Below are 18,244 nucleotides of genomic sequence, written 5' to 3'. Positions count from 1 at the left end.
CCGGCTCATTCTGTCTGGGTTGGGAAGGGTAATGTCCCGTGCTGCTTAGAATGTGTAACTGCATCCCCCGTCTCTACCGGGTGGATGCAAGTAGCAGCCCCAGTGAACCAAAAATGTCCCCAGACTTTGCCAAATATCCTCCCCCTCGGGGAAGATCGCCTCGCTTGAGAACCACTGTTGGAGGAGAGCCTGGGTTTTCGGGAGGTGACCGTTTACAAAGGGGAGGACGGTAAGAAGCCGGAAGCTATGATGTGTTAGCTACGTGAACGACTTGTGGCCGGGCTGGCCCCTCTTCTGGAAGCCGTCAGTTTGGGTCTCGCGTCTGGGATCGCCGTCGAGGAGTCAGATCCAGCCCCAGAGAGGGAGCAGCAGGGTCGAGGTGTCGTTGCAGAAGGCGCCACCGGAGGAAGCACAGGGGCAACGTGCGGTCTCCCTAGCGGAGGCACTCGCGATCCTGCAGCCGCCGGTCCGGGAGGTGCTCGGTACCCCTCCGTGGTGCCTGTCCGGTAGCTGGTCACTCTCGGGGGAAGGTCGTGCTACAGAAGGGCATTATGCGATCACACAGAGACGGCGTTGCTGCGGCTTTGATCCTATGGTGCACCCGAAAGAACACAGAGGGTGGAGGGAGAGATCCAGGAAGAGTCCCGGAGCAGAACCTCCTTTCACTTAAGTTAAAAAGGTGGGTCACTTGTTAAGAGCTACGCGCAGGTTCATCTGATTTACATGTACGGCGGCAGTATATGAGTGGGATGGAAACCATGGTGACTGTTGTTTCCTTTGATGGATGAAACTTATATCCCTTTGGGTTTTTTGTTTGTTTGTTTTCGGTGGGGGGGCATTAACCGATTAGTAGATAAAACTACATAGTATAATCTATAGCCTATTTTTAAATGGACACGTTCTTACCACTCAGGAGGTTTATCGTGATTGTTTAATGTCTCAGGATGGAGGAATCTAGTGCAGGCAGTTCTTAATGAAACCTTTTAAATTCCTGTTAATGACTTAACATTAGTTTACCAGCTCTGAGCAGCTTTAAATAAACCTTGATTTCAGCTTTTAATAAGCTAATGACTGCAGGAGAAAAGATATTAACTCTCCTTTCTCTTTGTGTTTTTTGCCCCTACCCTTTTTTATCTTTACTGACCTTAACATGATTGTCAAATATTTATAAACATGAGTGAACATCTTTATATTACTCTCATTAATAAGATAAATGCTTAATTTGTCATTCTTTACGTTTTTGGGACTTAATGAATGTTTGTCTTTTGTAGATAAAATGGAGCTGCTAGAAATAGCAAAAGCCAGCCCAGCTAAATCTTTAGGAATAGCCAACCCTGACTTGCCAGATGGTCTCAGAACTGTTCCTATCGTTAAAGAAACAAACTGTGCAACAGCTGTACTATATGCCACAAAGTTCGAGGTAAGTTCTTCAGGTGTATCCAAACAAAACCTTCCAAAAGATCTGGTTAAAATTTTTTATTTGATTTAACTTCTATACTTCTCAGAAAGGCTAAATATAATTTGTTAAAGTCAAAGTAGCAGATCTGGAAATAGTAAACAGGCTCTCACCCATGAAAATGGGAGGGGAATGAACTTTACTTTTGGTGAGCCTGGAACTGTCCCTGAAAGTCCCACATTCTAGGAAACTCCTGAGTGCAAAAAGTCCTGATTTTCAGCAATGAGTGAGGAAAGTTGGGGATGGGAGGAATACAAAAACTGTATGGTGCCTCCCCCCACCCAAAAAGAGACTGAAGACAACCCTTAAGTGAATATGGCTATTGTCTGCCTTCTGTTAACCTCTGAATTGGCAGCCATGACTTGTGGTTCACAATAATGGATCATCCATTGTTGCATCCTCTCAGAGCAATTTTAAGTTCTAACTATGTACAATGTGAGTCCTAATCTTGAGTGTTAACAGTCTACTTGACTGTGTGCTTTGTATGTAGATAGACAGTAAACTTTGTGAATTGTGACCATGTTTTCTTAGAGTTCAGATAATGAAACTAATGACAAGTACAATACCAATGCCAGTGTGACCTAGACAATACCAAAGCCGTTTAACATAAACGGCTATGTTATTTTAATGACAGATGGAAGGACACATACAGCTGGATTAGGGAGGTAAGTAACCCAAACAGAGCATACTGCATAATATGCAGAAAAGAATTTGAGGTTGGGCATGGTGGAGAAGGGGATGTGAAAAAACATACAGACATTGAATCTAACAAGTCTGGGATGAGACAATCACGTACTTTTGAATCAATTCAGTGTTTTCGTTTCCCAAAATGACACCAATGGTCGATCGAAAATAGCAGCTGCTAGTGGGGCACGGTGGCTCACACCTGTAATCCCAGCACTTTGGGAGGCTGAGGCAGGCAGATCACCGGAAGCCAGGAGTTCAAGACTAGCCTGGTCAACATGGTGAAACCTGATCTCTACTAAAAATACAAAAATTAGCTGGGTGTGGTGGCCCCTGCCTATAATCCTAGCTACTCAGGAGGCTGAGGCACAAGATCAGTTGAACCTGGGAGGCGGAAGTTGCAGTGAGCTAAGATTGCGCCAGTGCTACTGCACACCAGCTTGGGCAACAGAACGAGACTCTGTCTTAAAAAAAAAGAAAGTAAAAAATGCTGGGCATGGTGACCCATACGTGTTATCCCAGCACTTTGGGTGGTTGAGGCGGGTGGATCACTTGAGGCCAGGAGTTTAAGACTAGCCTGGCCAACCTGGCAAAACCCTGTCTCTATCAAAAATACAAAAATTAGCCAGGCGTGGTGGTACACACCTGTAATCCCAGCTACCTACTGGGGAGGCTGAGGCACGAGAATCACTTGAACCCAGGAAGCACAGGTTGCAGTGAGCCGAGATTGCACCACTGCACTCCAGCCAGAGTGAAACTTTGTCTCAGGAAAAAAAAAAAAAAAAAAAAGAAAGAGAAAATAGCAGCTGATGAACTAGCGAATTAGCTTGGGTATACCACACAAATGACCATGGTTTATCCTATCCTTTCTTTGATTGCTCTATGAAACGGAGTAAAATTACATTTTCTGATTCAGAGGTTGTAACTAAAATATCCTGTGGGTGGAAAAAAAGGGGAGATTTTGGTAACAGATGTGCTGGCCCTTACAGTGTAGAGCTGATCCTGTCAGATCTCACCAATGATCATGCTTTCTACAGGATGGCAAGTAATGTATTGAATCATGGCAATACAAAAGTGTTCCCCCTAGCTCTTAGGTACTTTGATTTGAAAAGTGGAGTTTCAAGTTGCCTTCTTGATTTCTATGAAAATTTTTATGAAACCTCAGAAAACATAAACAATTATTGATAGCATGTCCAAATACAAACTAGACTTTGCTCACCTATCTGCATATTCAGCAGATGGTGCAAATGTAAATTTTGGCAAGTTCCATTCAGTCTACAAACTTCTCACCACAGAAAAAGAAAAGGTTTTACCTGCTAAACGGCCTGCACAACTGGTATACAAGACTGCTAAAAAGGGCTGTGATTTGCTTTCCTGTGATACTGAGGCTTTCACAATCAAAGTTTTGGGTTGCTTTTCAGTTTCCTCAAAACATGCAGAGACACTTCATGAGGTTTTTGACTTTGTCGAAATGAAAATAGAATCCTTCAACATGTGCCTACAAGATGGCTATCGTTACTGGCCATAGAGAAGATGTTAAAATGTTGGCCTGCCATCAAGTCTTATTTTCAAAATATGGGAAAAGAAGAGTGTTCTTCTCTAATTTGGAAATACATCAAGGATGAGGATGAAGAAACAAGATTATAGTATAACAGAAATATATATGCCTTTTGTCCAGAACTGCTTGATGATCTTTGAAGAAGTTATAAGGAGCGTAGAAAAGGATACACTAACTGCACCTGAGTTATTTGATATTATGTGTAAGTTGCGGCAAAAGCTCATACAGCAAAAAAATGACTCTTTGGAAAGAAGATTGTTTTAGAACTCAAAAAAATGTCATCAGAAAAGGGCAACCAAATTGAACTGGACTGTCTTGATTACTAGAACTTTAACCTTTTTTTTTTTTTTTTTTGAGATGGAGTCTTGCTCTGTCATCCAGGCTGGAGTGCAGTGGCACGATCTCAGCTCACTGCAAGCTTTGCTTCCCCATTCATGCCATTCTCTTCACCTAAAATTAACCATCACAAAAGTTAAGGAGAAAGAAGACAACTTGTAGGGGAGGCTGCTATGCAAGATAGTGTGTGAAGGAAGGGCTCTCTGAAGAAGTAACATCTGAGCAGAGACTTGAATGAAGTGAAGAATTGAGCCATGTGGGTATGGAGGATACAACTTCCAGGTAGAGAGGACAAGTGTGGTGTGTATCAGGGTCAGCAAAGAAGCCATGTGACAGAGAAGGGTGGGCCAGGGAGATAGGGATAAGTGATCTACCTCCTGGGGAGGTGGCCAGGAGCTAGAGCATGAGGATCTTGTAGGATTTTGTTCTGCAAGGTATGTACATCCTCATTGTCTTTCACATTCTAAGGTGGTACCACTCAGTGATTGAAATCCTTAAGCGTTATATTAGTCTGCTTGGGCTACCATAACAGCCAAAAGTAGCTATTTTTTGAATTTCGAATGGTTTAGTCAGACTACAAATTACTTAATAACAGGGGCTACAGTTCATTCCTGGATATATCCCCAGAATCAGGGACAGTTTCTAGAACACACTTGAGTGCTCAACAGACATAGCTATTATAGTTAGTTGAAATAGAATTGGCAATGTGGGAAATAAGAAATCATATTTTTGGCCCAGCACAGTGGTTCACGTCTGTAATCCCAGCACTTTGGGAGGCTGAGGCAGGAGGATCAATTGAGGTCAGGAGTTTGAGACCATCCTGGCCAATATGGTGAAACCCCATTTCTACTAAAAATATAAAAAGTAGCTGGGTGTGGTGGTGTGTGCCTGTGATCCCAGCTACACAGGAGGCTGAGGTGGGAGAATTGCTTGAACCTGGTAGGCAGAGATTGGAGTGAGCCAAGATCATACCACTGCACTCCAGGCTGGGCAACAGAGCCAGACTCCATCTCAAAAAAAAGGGGAGGGGGAAGGATCCAAGATGGCCGAATAGGAACAGCTCCGGTTTACAGCTCCCAGCGTGAGTGATGCAGAAGATGGGTGATTTCTGCATTTCCAGCTGAGGTACCGGGTTCATCTCACTGGGACTTGTTGAACAGTGGGTACAGCCCACAGAGTGTGAGCTGAAGCAGGGCAGGGCATTGCCTCACCTGGGAAGCGCAAGGCGTCGGGAAATTCCCTTTCCTAGCCAATTGAAGCCGTGACACATGGTACCTGGAAAATCGGGACACTCCCACCCTAATACTGCCCTTTTCCAACAGTCTTAGCAAATGGCACACCAGGAGATTATATCCTGTGCCTGGCTCTGAGGGTCCCACGCCTATGCTGCCTTGCTCACTGCTGGCACAGCAGTCTGAGACTGAACTGCAAGGCAGCCAGGCTGGGGAGGGGTGTCCGGGCCATTAAGCTGAGGCTTGAGTAGGTAAACAAAGTGGCGGAAGCCCAACTGGGTGGAAGCCCACTGCAGCTCAGTGAGGCCTGCCTGCCTCTGTAGACTCCCACCCTGGGGCAGGCATAGCTGGAACAGGGCAGTAGAAACTTCTGCAGACTTAAACGCCCCTTGCCTGGACAGCTTTGAAGAGAGTAGTGGTTCTCTAGCATGGAGTCTGAGATCCAAGAATGCACAGACTGCCTCAAATGGATCCTTGACCCCGAGTAGCCTAACTGGGAGACACCTCCCAGTAGTGGCCAACTGACACCTCATACAGCCAGGTGCACCTCTCAAATGAAGCTTCCAGAGGAAGGATCAGGTGGCACATTTGCTGTTCTGCAACATTTGCTGTTCTGGCAGCCTCTGCTGGTGATACCCAGTAAACAGCATCTGAGTGGACCTCCAGCAAACTCCAACAGACCTGAAGCTAAGGGTCCTGACTGTTAGAAGGAAAATTAACAAACAGAAAGGAATAGCATCAATATCAACAAAAAGGACATCCACACCAAAGCCCCATCTGTAGGTCACTACTATCAAAGACCAAAGGTGATAAAACCACAAAGATGGGGAGAAACCAAAGCAGAAAAGCTGAAAATTTAAAAATCAGAGGCCTCTTCTCTTCAAAGGAACACAGCTCCTCGCCAGCAATGGAACACAACTAGATGGAGAATGACTTTGATGAGTTGAGAGAAGTAGACTTCAGAAGATCGGTAATAACAACTCTGAACTGAAGGAGGATGTTCAAACCCATTGCAAAGAAGCTAAAAACCTTGAAAAAAGATGTGAGATGAATGGCTGACAAGAACAGTGTAGAGAAGACCTTAAATAACCTGATGGAGCTGAAAACCATGCCACGAGAACTACGTGATGCGTACAAGCTTCAGGAGCTGATTCAATCAAGTGGAAGAAAGGATATCAGTGATTGAAGATCAAATGAATGAAATGAAGTGAGAAGAGAAGTTAAGAGAAAAAAGAGTGAAAAGAAACAAACAAAGCCTCTAAGAAATAGGGGAGTATGTGAAAAAACCAACTCTTATGTGTGATTGGTGTACCTGAAAGTGATGGGGAGAATGCAACCAAGTTGGAAAACACTCTTCAGGATATTATCTGGGAGAACTTCCCAACCTAGTATGGGCAGGCCAACATTCAAATTCAGGAAATACAGAGAACACCACAAAGATAATTCTAGAAGAGAGCAACTCCAAGACATATAATTGTCAGATTTCACTAAGGTTGAAATGAAGGAAAAATGTTATGTTTTCAGGAGAGAAAGGTCAGGTTACCCACAAAGGGAAGCCCATCAGACTAACAGAAAGTGGATCTCTCAGCAGAAACCTACAAGCCAAGAAGAGAGTAAAGGGCCACATTCACATCCTTAAAAAAAGAATTTTCAACCCAGAATTTCATATCCAGCCAAACTAAAGCTTCATAAGCAAGGAGAAATAAAAATCCTTTACAGACAAGCAAATGCTGAGAGATTTTGTCACCACCAGGCCTGCCTTTACAAGAGCTCCTGAAGGAAGCAGTAAACATGGAAAAGGACATACCAGCCTAAAAGCAAAAGCTAATGCAAATTGTAAAGACCATCACCTAGAAGAAACGCATCAATTAACGAGCAAAATTACCAGCCAACATACCTATAATGATGGTGGATCAAATCTTCACACATAACAATATTAACTTAATGTAAATGGGCTAAATGCCCCAATTAAAAGACATAGATCAAGTAAATTGAATAAAGAGTCAAGACCCATCAGTGTGCTGTATTCAGAGACCCATCTCATGCAGAGATACACATAGGTTTAAAATAAAGGGATGGAGGAAGATCTACCAAGCAAATGGGGAAAAAGCAGGGGTTGCAATTCTAATCTCTGATAAAACAGGACTTTAAAACCAACAGTAACTATACTACAAGGTTACAGTACAGCATGGTATCACTGGTACCAAAACAGAGATGACCAATGAAACAGAACAGTGAGCCCTCTCTCAGAAATACTACCACACATCTACAACCATCTGATCTTTGACAAACCTGACAAAAACAAGAATGTGAAAGGATTACCTATTTAATAAATGGTGTTGGGAAAAACTAGCTAGGCCATATGTAGAAAGCTGGAAACTGGATCCCTTCCTTTACACCTTATACAAAATTAATTTAAGATGGATTAAAGACTTAAATGTTAGACCTAAAACCATAAAACCCTAGAAGAAAAACTGCAAACTCTGAAAGTAACACCAGGACATAGGCATGGGCAAGGACTTCATGACTAAACACCAAAAGCAATGGCAAATCAAGTTGCAACAGACAAATGGGATCTAAGCAACTAAAGAGCTTGCACAGCAAAGAAACCAACATCAGAGTGAACAGGCAATCTACAGAATGGGAGAAAATTCTTACAATCTACCCATCTGACAAAGGGCTACTATCCAGAAATCTACAAAGAACTTAAAACAAATTTACAAGAAAAAATCAACCCCATCAAAAGTGTAAGCTGTTGATATGAACAGACACTCTCAAAAAGAAGACATTTATGCAGCCAACAGATACATGAAAAAATGCTCATCATCACTGGCCATCAGAGAAATGCAAATCAAAACCGAAATGAGATACCATCTCATACCAGTAAGAATGAGACGATCACAGTTGGGGAAACAACAGGTGCTGGAGAGGATGTGGAGAAATAGGAACACTTTTACTCTTGCTGCGGGACTGTAAATCCAGTTCAATCATTGTAGAAGACAGTGTACATTCTCAAGGATCTAGAACTAGAAATACCATTTGACCCAGCCATCCTATTACTGGGTATATACCCAAAGGATTATAAATCATGCTGCTATAAAGACACATGCACACATATGTTTATTGCAGCACTATTCACAATAGCAAAGACCTGGAACCAACCCAAATGTCCATCAATGATAGACTGGATTAAGAAAATATGGCACATACACACCATGGAATACAATGCAGCTATAAAAAAGGATTTCATGTCCTTTGTAGGGACATGAATGAAGCTGGAAACCATCATTCTGAGCAAACTGTCGCAAGGACAGAAAACCAAACACTGCACGTTCTCACTCATAGGTGGGAATTGAACAATGAGAACACTTCGACACAAAGCAGAGAACATCATACACCGGGGCGTGTTGTGGAGTGCAGGGAGAGGGGAGGGATGGCATTAAGAGAAATACCTATTATAAATGACCAGTTAATGGGTGCAGCACACCAATATGGCACGTGTATACATATGTAACAAACCTGCAAGTTGTGCACATGTACCCTAGAACTTAAAGTATAATAATTAAAAAAAAAAAAAAAAAAGAAATTGGCTTGGTGCAGTGGCTCACACCTGTAATCCCAGCACTTTGGGAGGCCAAGGCAGGCAGATCACGAGGTCAGGAGATGGAGACCATCCTGGCTAACACAGTGAAACCCCCTCTCTACTAAAATTAAAAAAAATTAGCCGGTTGTGGTGGCGGGCACCTGTAGTCCCAGCTACTCAGGAGGCTGAGGCAGGAGAGTTGCTTGAACCCGGGAGGTGGAGGTTGCAGTGAGCCAAGATCAGGCCACTGCACTCCAGACTGGGTGACAGAGTGAGACTCTGTCTCAAAAAAAAAAAAAAAAGAAGAGACACCAGAAGTGTAAAAGCAGAGGACAGGCCATATGAGGACGCAGGAAGGAGGCAGCCATCTGCAAGACAGGAAGAGAGATGTCACCCAGAAACCAACCCTGCCGGCACCTTGAACTTCCAGCGTCCAGAATTAGAAAATAAATTTCTGTTGTTTAAGTCTGAGTGACTTAACAACAGTTTAAGCTGCTGTTATGGGAGCCCAAGCAGACTAATACAACGCTTAAGGATTTCAATCACTGAGTGGTACCACCTTAGAATGTGAAAGACAATGAGGATGTATGTACAACCTCCTTCCCCTGTGTTTGAAGGGTGGCTTCAAATTCTTTCTGTTTTCTGTGCTGTGTAGGAAAAAAAAATCTATAAAATTCTGTGAGTTTGTAATTGATAGATTGGTCCTCTTTCATACAAATAATGCTTATAGTTTAAAAGTCCTAGAAAAATAAATTCACAGTCACATTTTCTGTATGCAACTACATTTATGTAAGTGAAAACTTGGTAGTTTGTTTAGCTTGTTCATTTTTATTTTTCAAGTATTATGTAAACAAAAAGAACCTTGGTCTGCCAGAATTTTCAAAGAAAATTGGCAAAACAAGATTTCCCATAGTAACAACCATACATACAGCTATATTCAGTGACTAAATGGTGTTTATGCTTTTCTTAAGCAATGGAGTTCATTTTGACCAATTGTTAAGAAGTACCTAAGAAAACTGCTTATTCATTTTCCACATCCTGTTTGGCAAAGTGTGACACATAGCAATAGAAAACAATAATATAATCCTGGGATGCATATACAATCAGTGCACAGAGAGCTGTGGTATCAGCTTTCAGAAGAACATTTAAACACTGCCACACACTGTCCATCTGTTGTCCTGCAATCAGGTTCTGCCCTTGGTCTCAGTGGAAGCCTGAATCACAAGCACTGCCACGTTCACAAAGCTGTTAATTCTTCAAAACACCAAATGGTACTCAAATAGGGAAGTATAGGCCGGGCATGGTGGCTCACACCTGTAATCCCAGCACTTTGGGAGTCCAAGGCGGGCTGATCCTGGCCGACATGGTGAAACCCCGTCTCGACTAAAAATGCAAAAATTAGCCGGGTGTGGTAGCGCGTGCCTGTAGTCCCAGCTACTCGGGAGGCTGAGGCAGGAGAATCGCTTGAACTTGGGAGGTGGAGGTTGCAGTGAGCTGAGATTGTGGCACTGAACTCCAGCCTGGTGACAGAGGGATACTCCATCTCAAAAAAAAAAAAAAAAAATTATACCATCTGAAGACTCTAATGGTATGATCTAAGGTTCTATGAAGCACATGATTGCAGTCATGTCAAAGCAGTTTCTATGAGCACACTGTTATCTGTTAAAAAAGCAAACAAGGCCGGGCACAGTGGCTCAGGCCTCTCATCCCAGCACTTTGGGAGGCTGAGGTGGGTGGATCACTTGAGGTCAGGAGTTTGAGATCAGCCTGGCCAACATGGTGAAACCCCATCTTTACTAAAAACACAAAAAATTAGCCAGATGTGGTAGGTGCCTGTAATCCCAGCTACTTGGGAGGCTGAGGCAGGAGAATCGCTTGAACCCAGGAGGCAGAGGTTCAGTGAGCCGAGATGGTGCCATTCCACTCTAGCCTGGGTGACAGAGTAAGACTCCATCTCAAAAAATAATAATAAATTAACCTTAGCTTACTGGATGACCACCATCATATATGCAGTCTGTTGTTGACCAAGATGTTGTTATGTGGTACATAGCTGTATTTTATTGTTGTATTCTACAGTGCATAATAAATGGTGAGATTCTCCTCAAAGAGTGGCAGAGAAAGGATTCAACTCCATTTTCTGTGACACCAGCGTCTGCGCAGAACATTGGATAACACCTCTAAAATGACAAAGTGTTTTCTAGGCCAAATCTCCTATGATACCAAACTTCTCATAATGGTACAAATGCAAAGTTTTTTTTAAAGAGATATTTATTTCATTGTTTGGTTCCAGAAAGAAAATTCTGTATGCTTTAATACTGAAAGTACTTGGTATAATGACTGAATATTAAAAGTTTAAATGAGTTTTTATTACATAAAGCAGTATTCTTGTTCATTCTGTAGATAAAAACTTTTAGGTTTTGAACCTACTGAGAGAATAATTAGAACTAATTCTTTATGTCGTAGGAACAGAAACCTCAGACAGCCCTGAGAGGAGGACAGCAGGAGCCAGTCTCACAAACACAATGACAGGGCCTTCCAAAAAGCCTTCTCCCATGAGAACACTAGATGCCGGCTGGACACGGTGGCTCACGCCTGTAATCCCAGCACTTTGGGAGACCCAGGCAGGCAGATCACAAAGTCAGGAGTTCGAGACCAGCTTGGCCAACATTGTGACACCTAGTCTCTACAAAAATACAAAAATTAGCCGGCATGGTGGTGCACGTCTGTAATCCCAGCTACTCAGGAGACTGAGGCAGGAGAATCACTAGAACCTGGGAGGCAGAGATTGCAGCGAGCCAAGATTGTGCCACTGTACTCCAGCTTAGGCAACAGATCGAGATTCCGTCTCAAAAAAATAAATAAATACATTGTGAGATTATGCATTTTTATAGTGTAAATGTTTTAGGTATTTGTTTAAGCAAAGCATATGTTAAAGGTTAAAAGCCTTTGGAACACTCTGCCCCCAAATCCTGCAGGCGTTTTCTTTCCTCCCATCCAGTTAAGTAAAGCTGCTTGCCATCTCAGTGTATTCAGTCAGCTTTTAGGAGATAGATTATTTCTGATGAATGAGGATCCTGCTGCTTCATAAGTAGATGTTCACATTCATGTCTCACCACGGTCTGCCTCAAATCTATTTCTCTGGGCCAGGTATGGTGGGTCACGCCTGTAATCCCAGCACTTTGGGAAACTGAGGTGGGCAGATCACTTGAGCCCAGGAGTTCCAGACCAGCCTGGGCAATATGGAGAAACCTTGTCTCTACAAAAAATACCACCACCAACAAAAAATTAGCTGGGCATGATGATGTGTGCCTGTAGCCTCAGCTACTTGGGAGGCTGAGGTGGGAGGATCACTTGAGACTGGGAGGTTGAGGCTGTAGTGAACCGTGACTGCACCACTTCAGTCAACCTGGGCAACAGGGCAAGACCCTGACTCAAAAAAACTACATCTCTAACTTTATTTTCCAAAATTCTCCACAATAAATCCTTTGCTCTAGTCAAGCTATTTATCTTCTATCCCCAAATTCTAAAATGGGCATTTCTAATTCCAAGTTTGCTAAGACTTTTGTTTCTCTCTAAAATATTACTTTCCCTCTGCTTGTTCCCTTAAGACCTACGTGAGATTCTTTTTCATTTGTTCATTCAGTAAACACCAATTGAATGCCAAATGAAATACACTATCTGGAATGCTGGGGTAGAGTAAGAACAAGTTTCTGTCCTTATGTAATTTATATTCTGGGAGGAAAGGCATTAAAAATAAATTAAAACCTTAGTTATTTAATTACAAGTGTGATAAATGCTAAAAATAGGAGGCACAGGAAAGCAAGATAACCTATAATTGGGGGAAAACCTGTCTGGGAGATCAAGAAGGCATTCCCATGCATTGTTGTAACAACCTTTTTGGAAGGCAATACTGCAATGTATTGATGACTCAGCTCCTTCGACCTAGCAGTTCCACTTTAGGAATAAAAGTAACCTAGCAATAAAAGTAATACTACTTAAAGCAGCATGTGGCTTTGGCTCCCAGTGAAGTTTCAGGTGTTACAAAGCATAATACCCCTCCAAGCCAGGCTGCCCAAAAGGTCAAATCCAGAAACCAGTCTAGTGGACTGAGGAAAGCAAGTGAAGGTAACTTGACATGCCATAAAGAACTGTTCAAGTGAGTGGACTCATTGTGAGATGCCTGATGCATTCCAGAGAAGTCAGATTTAGGTCCAATAGCAAAATACAAGAAGTCAAGCACATGAGGGCCTCCTGTGAGATCTGGATAGGGCAGCCAGGCACGGTGGCTCACGCCTGTAATCCCAGCATTCTGAGAGGCCAAGGCTGGAGAATCATTTGAGCCCAGGAGTTCAAGATTAGCCTGGGCAACATGGTGAAACTTCATCTCTACAAAAAAATTAGCTGGGCATGGTGGTGTGTGCCTGTAGTACCAGCTACTGGTGGGGGCTGAGGTGGGAGGATCACTGGAACCTGGGAGATTGAGGCTGTAGTGAGCTGTGATCACACCACTGCACTCCATCCTGGGTGACTGAGTGAGACGCTGTCTAATAACAACAACAAAATCTCAATGGGACCCAGCATGGTGGCTCATGCCTATAATCCCAGTGCTTTAGCTGACTGGGATGGAGGATCTTACCTGAGGCCAGGAGTCTGAGACCAGCCTGGACTATATGGACTTTACCAAAAACTCTTTATAAAAATTAGTCAGGTGTAGTTGCGCATGCCTGTAGTCCTAACTACTCAGTAGGCTGAGGCGGGAGGATCATTTGAGCCCAGGAATTTGAGGCTGCAGTGAGCTAGGATGGCGTCACTGCACTCAGGCCTGGACAACAGAGCTCGCGAGACTCTGTGTATTAAAAAAAAAAAAAAGATCTTGATGGAAGACTTTCAGGAAAAACTTATCCATTAATAGCGTTTAACAAAACAGTCGCTGAACATGGGAGCAACGTTCAGAGGTGATTACTCGGAGCACATTCGTTTTACTGGCCCAAAGGGTTGATATGTATCCCCCTTCACCAATGGAAGGTGGTCTGCAACTCCCCGGTTGTGGCCTGTTAGGAACCAGGCCGCACGGCAGGAGGCAGGCGGTGGGCGAGTGAAGCTTTGTCTGTATTCACAGCCACTCCCCATCGCTTGCATTACTGCCTGAGCTCCTCTCGTCACGTCAGCTACAGCATCAGATTCCCACAGGAGCGAACTCTGTGCATGAGAGGCTCTAGAGGGCCACTCCTTATGACAATCTAGTACTTATTGATCTGTCACTGTCTCCCATCCCCTCAGATGGGACCATCTAGTTGCAGGAAAACAAGCTCAGGGCAAGTTGTATAACTATTTTATTACATATTATAATGTAATAATAATAAAAAGTGCAAAATACATGTAATGCACTTGAATCATCCCAGAACAACGCTCCCATCCCCGACCGTGGAAAAACTGTCTTCTATGAAACTGGTCCCTGCTGCTGAAAGGGTTAGGACTGCTGCTCTATAAGATCCCATTTCACTGGTTGTAAAAATAATGGTTTCATTGCATTGTACCTTGAAGTAAAGGTTATTTGTTGTCAGGATGAGGATCAAACAACTAATCTTTTCACAGGGCCAGACAAGTGCTAAATCTCCCAAGACATGACCTGTGATCATTTGGTTGTTGAGTCGAAGTTGCAAAAATTAAGTATGATCAGGTAGAGGCTGTGAAAGGATTTGGGGGAGTAGGACAGAAAGTGGACCGCATATAACCTTCAAAAAAGAAACCTCTTACAGCTTCAGTAACTTAGCCTTCTGTAGTATTTCTCCTTTTTCTGTCCTGGACCTAGTTGACATTCTCCAGTTATTCCACTGCCCATGACTGTGCCATCACCGAAGTTAAATTCCCTGTGAAGTTTGTGTAACATAATCCATATATGGTTAATAACGGTTCCTCTGATGTTAAGGCGGGTATGGTTGAGATGGCTCATCTGACTGAGTAGCAACACCCTGTGAGCAAAAGTATGCATGGAAGAGTTATATTTTGTGCAAAGCAGAGCAGTCCTCAAGCAATACAGGTGGCCATTAGGCATGGACGTGACTGTCTCATTCTCAATTACACAAAGGCACCAATCGGTTCTTCCGTTGTAGTGACACCACCAGTAATTGCACCTGTATGACTTATCAAGAATAACATTGGCAAACACATATCTGGATTTGTGTGTTGTCCTTTTGCTTGCCCTAGTTTGAGTAGACACCCCAAAAGCTGAATGATGTGATACAGAACTATTCGGCTGGGCACGGTGGTTCAAGCCTGTAATCCCAGCGCTTTGGGAGGCCGAAGCGGGCAGATCACAAGATCAGGAGTTCGAGATCAGCCTGGTCAACATGGTGAAACCCTGTCCCTACTAAAAATACAAAAAATTACCTGGGTGTGGTGGCAGGCGCCTGTAATCCCAGCTACTCAGGAGGCTGAGGCAGGAGAATCACTTGAACCTGGGAGGCAGAGGTTGCAGTAAGCTGAGACCACCACACTCCAGTCTGGGCAACAGAGTGAGACTCCATCTCAAAAAAAAAAAAAAACAAACAAAACTATTCATAACATCTCTCTATGGTGGCTGTAATGGGACAGAGTCATCGGCTTCCCTGGTGAATATTACACATAGCATCTTCACATACTAGGTCTTCATGGCAGGGAATAGATGTGTTAAGTTTATCAAGGGTGCCTCCTGTGTTGCACTGCAAGCCTGGTATTTCCACAATACAGCTACCAACCCAGGAAACCATCACTAAGAGGAGCAGTAGGAAGAACAGCTGACTTATACCAAGGCTCAGTAATTGCAAACAGTGGAGTGAGCTCCCATGGGGTGATGGTTCACCCAGCAGCAGGAATTCCTTGGGACATCCTGAAAACGAGCATGTTTGTTGATCTGTTAATTGCTTCGAATGCTTTACTGGATTAGACAGACATGTCTAATCTCAACTAATCTCTGATCTAAGATCAACAGCTATGTCATCTGTGTCAAAATCACTCAGAGCTGCTTTTTCCTCTTTGTAGCTCTCACACTTTGGATGTGCTCCTCTAATCCTTTCTGAAAGAGCTAAGCTGACCCCCACCACCGTTGGAGGAAACTCCTGGAGCAGTGCTGGGGTTTTCACTGCAATCAGTTGCTCCAAGTTCGTCTTGTACATGGCTCTTCGACCTTGGGCTTGTGGATTAGGGGCCTGTGGAGGAGCTCTGTGACTGCTCTGATATCTATGGATAGTTCTGAGGCATTGTATTTAGTGAAAAAACTGGAAACCATATGCATGTCCATGAATTAAAAAAAGGGGGATAGGCCAGGCACCGTGGCTCACACCTGTAATTCCAGCAGTTTGGGAGGCTGAGGTGTGCGGATCACCTGAGGTTGGGAGTTCGAGACCAGCCTGACCAACATGGAGAAACCCCGTCTCTACTAAAAATACAAAATTAGCCGGATGTGGTCACGCATGTCTGTAATCCCAGCTACTCAGGAAGCTGAGGCAGAAAAATTGCTTGAACCCGGGAGGCAGAAGTTGCAGCGAGCCAAGATCGTGCAGCCTGGGCAATAAGAGCAAAACTCCATCTCAAAAACAACCAACCAACCAAAAAAGCAGGGGTAGACTAATTTCTAGTACTTCTAGACTATGGAATGTGATACAGCTGATAAACCAAAACACATTAGATCGATATGATTTATCCTAAAGGATGTTGATTATAAGTTTCAACTTGTTTAGAATGAGCCCATATTCATCAAAAATTCTGTATGCACCAGATGCAGTGGCTCACGCCTGTAATCCCAGCAGTTTGGGAAGCCGAAGTGGGCAGATCCCCTGAAGTCAAGAGGTTGAGACCAGCCTGGCCAACATGGTGAAACCCCGTCTTGTGGAGGAAAAGTTAAATATTAAATTTGAACTCAACTGGACTTGAACACAAGGAATGGTTACATGCCAGAAATCTGTCCCTGGGCACTGGCTCAGGAACAGATGGACTATACTGATTGTTCTTGATACATACATCATCTGCCTCGAGGCGATAAACAAAACCTTGAAAATAGGCTGACCTTTCCGTGTTCCTTGAGTCCAGTGACAAAAGGCCTTGTGCCTGGGCCTCATGCCAAAGAGAATACTATAAAAAGGTCAGGCCGGGTGTGGTGGCTCACGCCTGTAATCCCAGCATTTTGGGAGGCCAAGGTGGGCAGATCACCTGAGGTCAGAGGTTCGAGACCAGCCTGGACAACATGGTGATACCCCATCTCTACTAAAAATACCAAAAATTAGCTGGGCATAGTGGCAGGCGCCTGTAATCCCAGCTACTCAGGAGGCTGAGACAGGAGAATCCCTTGAACCTGGGAGGCGGAGGTTGCAGTGCATGCTATTGTACTCCAGCCTGGGCAACAAGAGTGAAACTCCGTCTCAAAAAAAAAAAAAAAGGTCAGGGTCCCAGACTATGCTGAAGCTGCATGAGACCTCTCCTCCTCTGTGCGTGGACCAGTGGCCGACTCTGGAACCCAGGCTGTTGCTTCCCGGTCTGGTGATGAATCCTCCATCATATGGTGAGTGTATATACGCTGATTGTTTTTTTTTTTTTTTTCTCACTGCTGTTTGCTCAATGCACCTTCTCTTTTATACTTAAATAAACCTAGAGTACTTTACAATCTGCACTTGCTGTGAGTGCTGTCTGTTTGCTTTTACCTGTGCACTCCCCACACAGAATATGTCTCTACTGAAAAAAAAAAAAAAATAGCCGGGTGTGGTGCATGTGCCTGTAATCCCTGCTACTTGGGGGGCTGAGGCACGAGAATCACTTGAACCTGGGAGAGGGAGATTGCAGTGAGCCGAGATCATGCCACTGCACTCCAGCCTGAGCGAGAGAGTGAGACTCTGTCTCACAAAACAACAACAGCAACAAAAATTAGCCAGGCGTGGTGGCGTGCACCTGTACTCCCAGCTGCTCGGGAGGCTGGGGCATGGGAATCACTTGAACCAGGAAGGCAGAGGTGGCAGTAAGTCGAGATTGCACCACTGCACTCCAGCCTGGGCAAGAGAGTGAGATTCTGTCTCAAAAAAAAAAAAAAAAAAATCTATATATGGGTATATTTGACATGTCAAAGAAAGCTATGGAAGTGCACTCATTAAAATGTTAACATTGGTTATCTCTATGATATGAGAAAGAAGGATGGAGACCTCTTCTAGAGGATTCTATACCTCTAGGGAATGACTGTTAGCTTTTATACATCTCTACAAAAAATTGATTAAATTAGCTGGGCGTAGTGGTATAGGTATATGTAGTGGTATATGTAGTCCCAGCAGGCAGCTGAGCTGGGAGGATCACCTCAGCCTGAGAAGTCGAGACTGCAGTGAGTTGTGACTGCACCACTGCACTCCAGCCTAGGCAAAAAAGCAAGACCTTGT

At 43.8% G+C, this 18,244-nt stretch overlaps 1 long non-coding RNA gene across 5 annotated transcripts; it reads left to right on the top strand.

Annotated features, from left to right (window-relative positions):
• Positions 1-565: 565 nt before the first annotated feature.
• LOC103882495 lies at positions 566-17,052 on the top strand. 5 transcript variants are annotated; one of them, XR_004183327.1, is made up of 4 exons: positions 566-679; positions 1,272-1,420; positions 10,926-11,085; positions 11,313-11,521. It is a non-coding gene; the product is annotated as an uncharacterized LOC103882495 (long non-coding RNA). The 5 variants fall into 5 exon arrangements; XR_004183328.1 differs by lacking the exons at positions 10,926-11,085; positions 11,313-11,521 and adding an exon at positions 15,870-17,052; XR_004183326.1 differs by lacking the exon at positions 10,926-11,085.
• Positions 17,053-18,244: the final 1,192 nt, after the last annotated feature.

Source organism: Papio anubis, chromosome 1, assembly GCF_008728515.1.
Source record: "Papio anubis isolate 15944 chromosome 1, Panubis1.0, whole genome shotgun sequence".
In the NCBI taxonomy this organism is placed as follows: domain Eukaryota; kingdom Metazoa; phylum Chordata; class Mammalia; order Primates; family Cercopithecidae; genus Papio; species Papio anubis.
The sequence above is the reverse complement of the archived record's forward strand: the minus strand, read 5'-3'. Positions and strand labels throughout refer to the sequence as shown.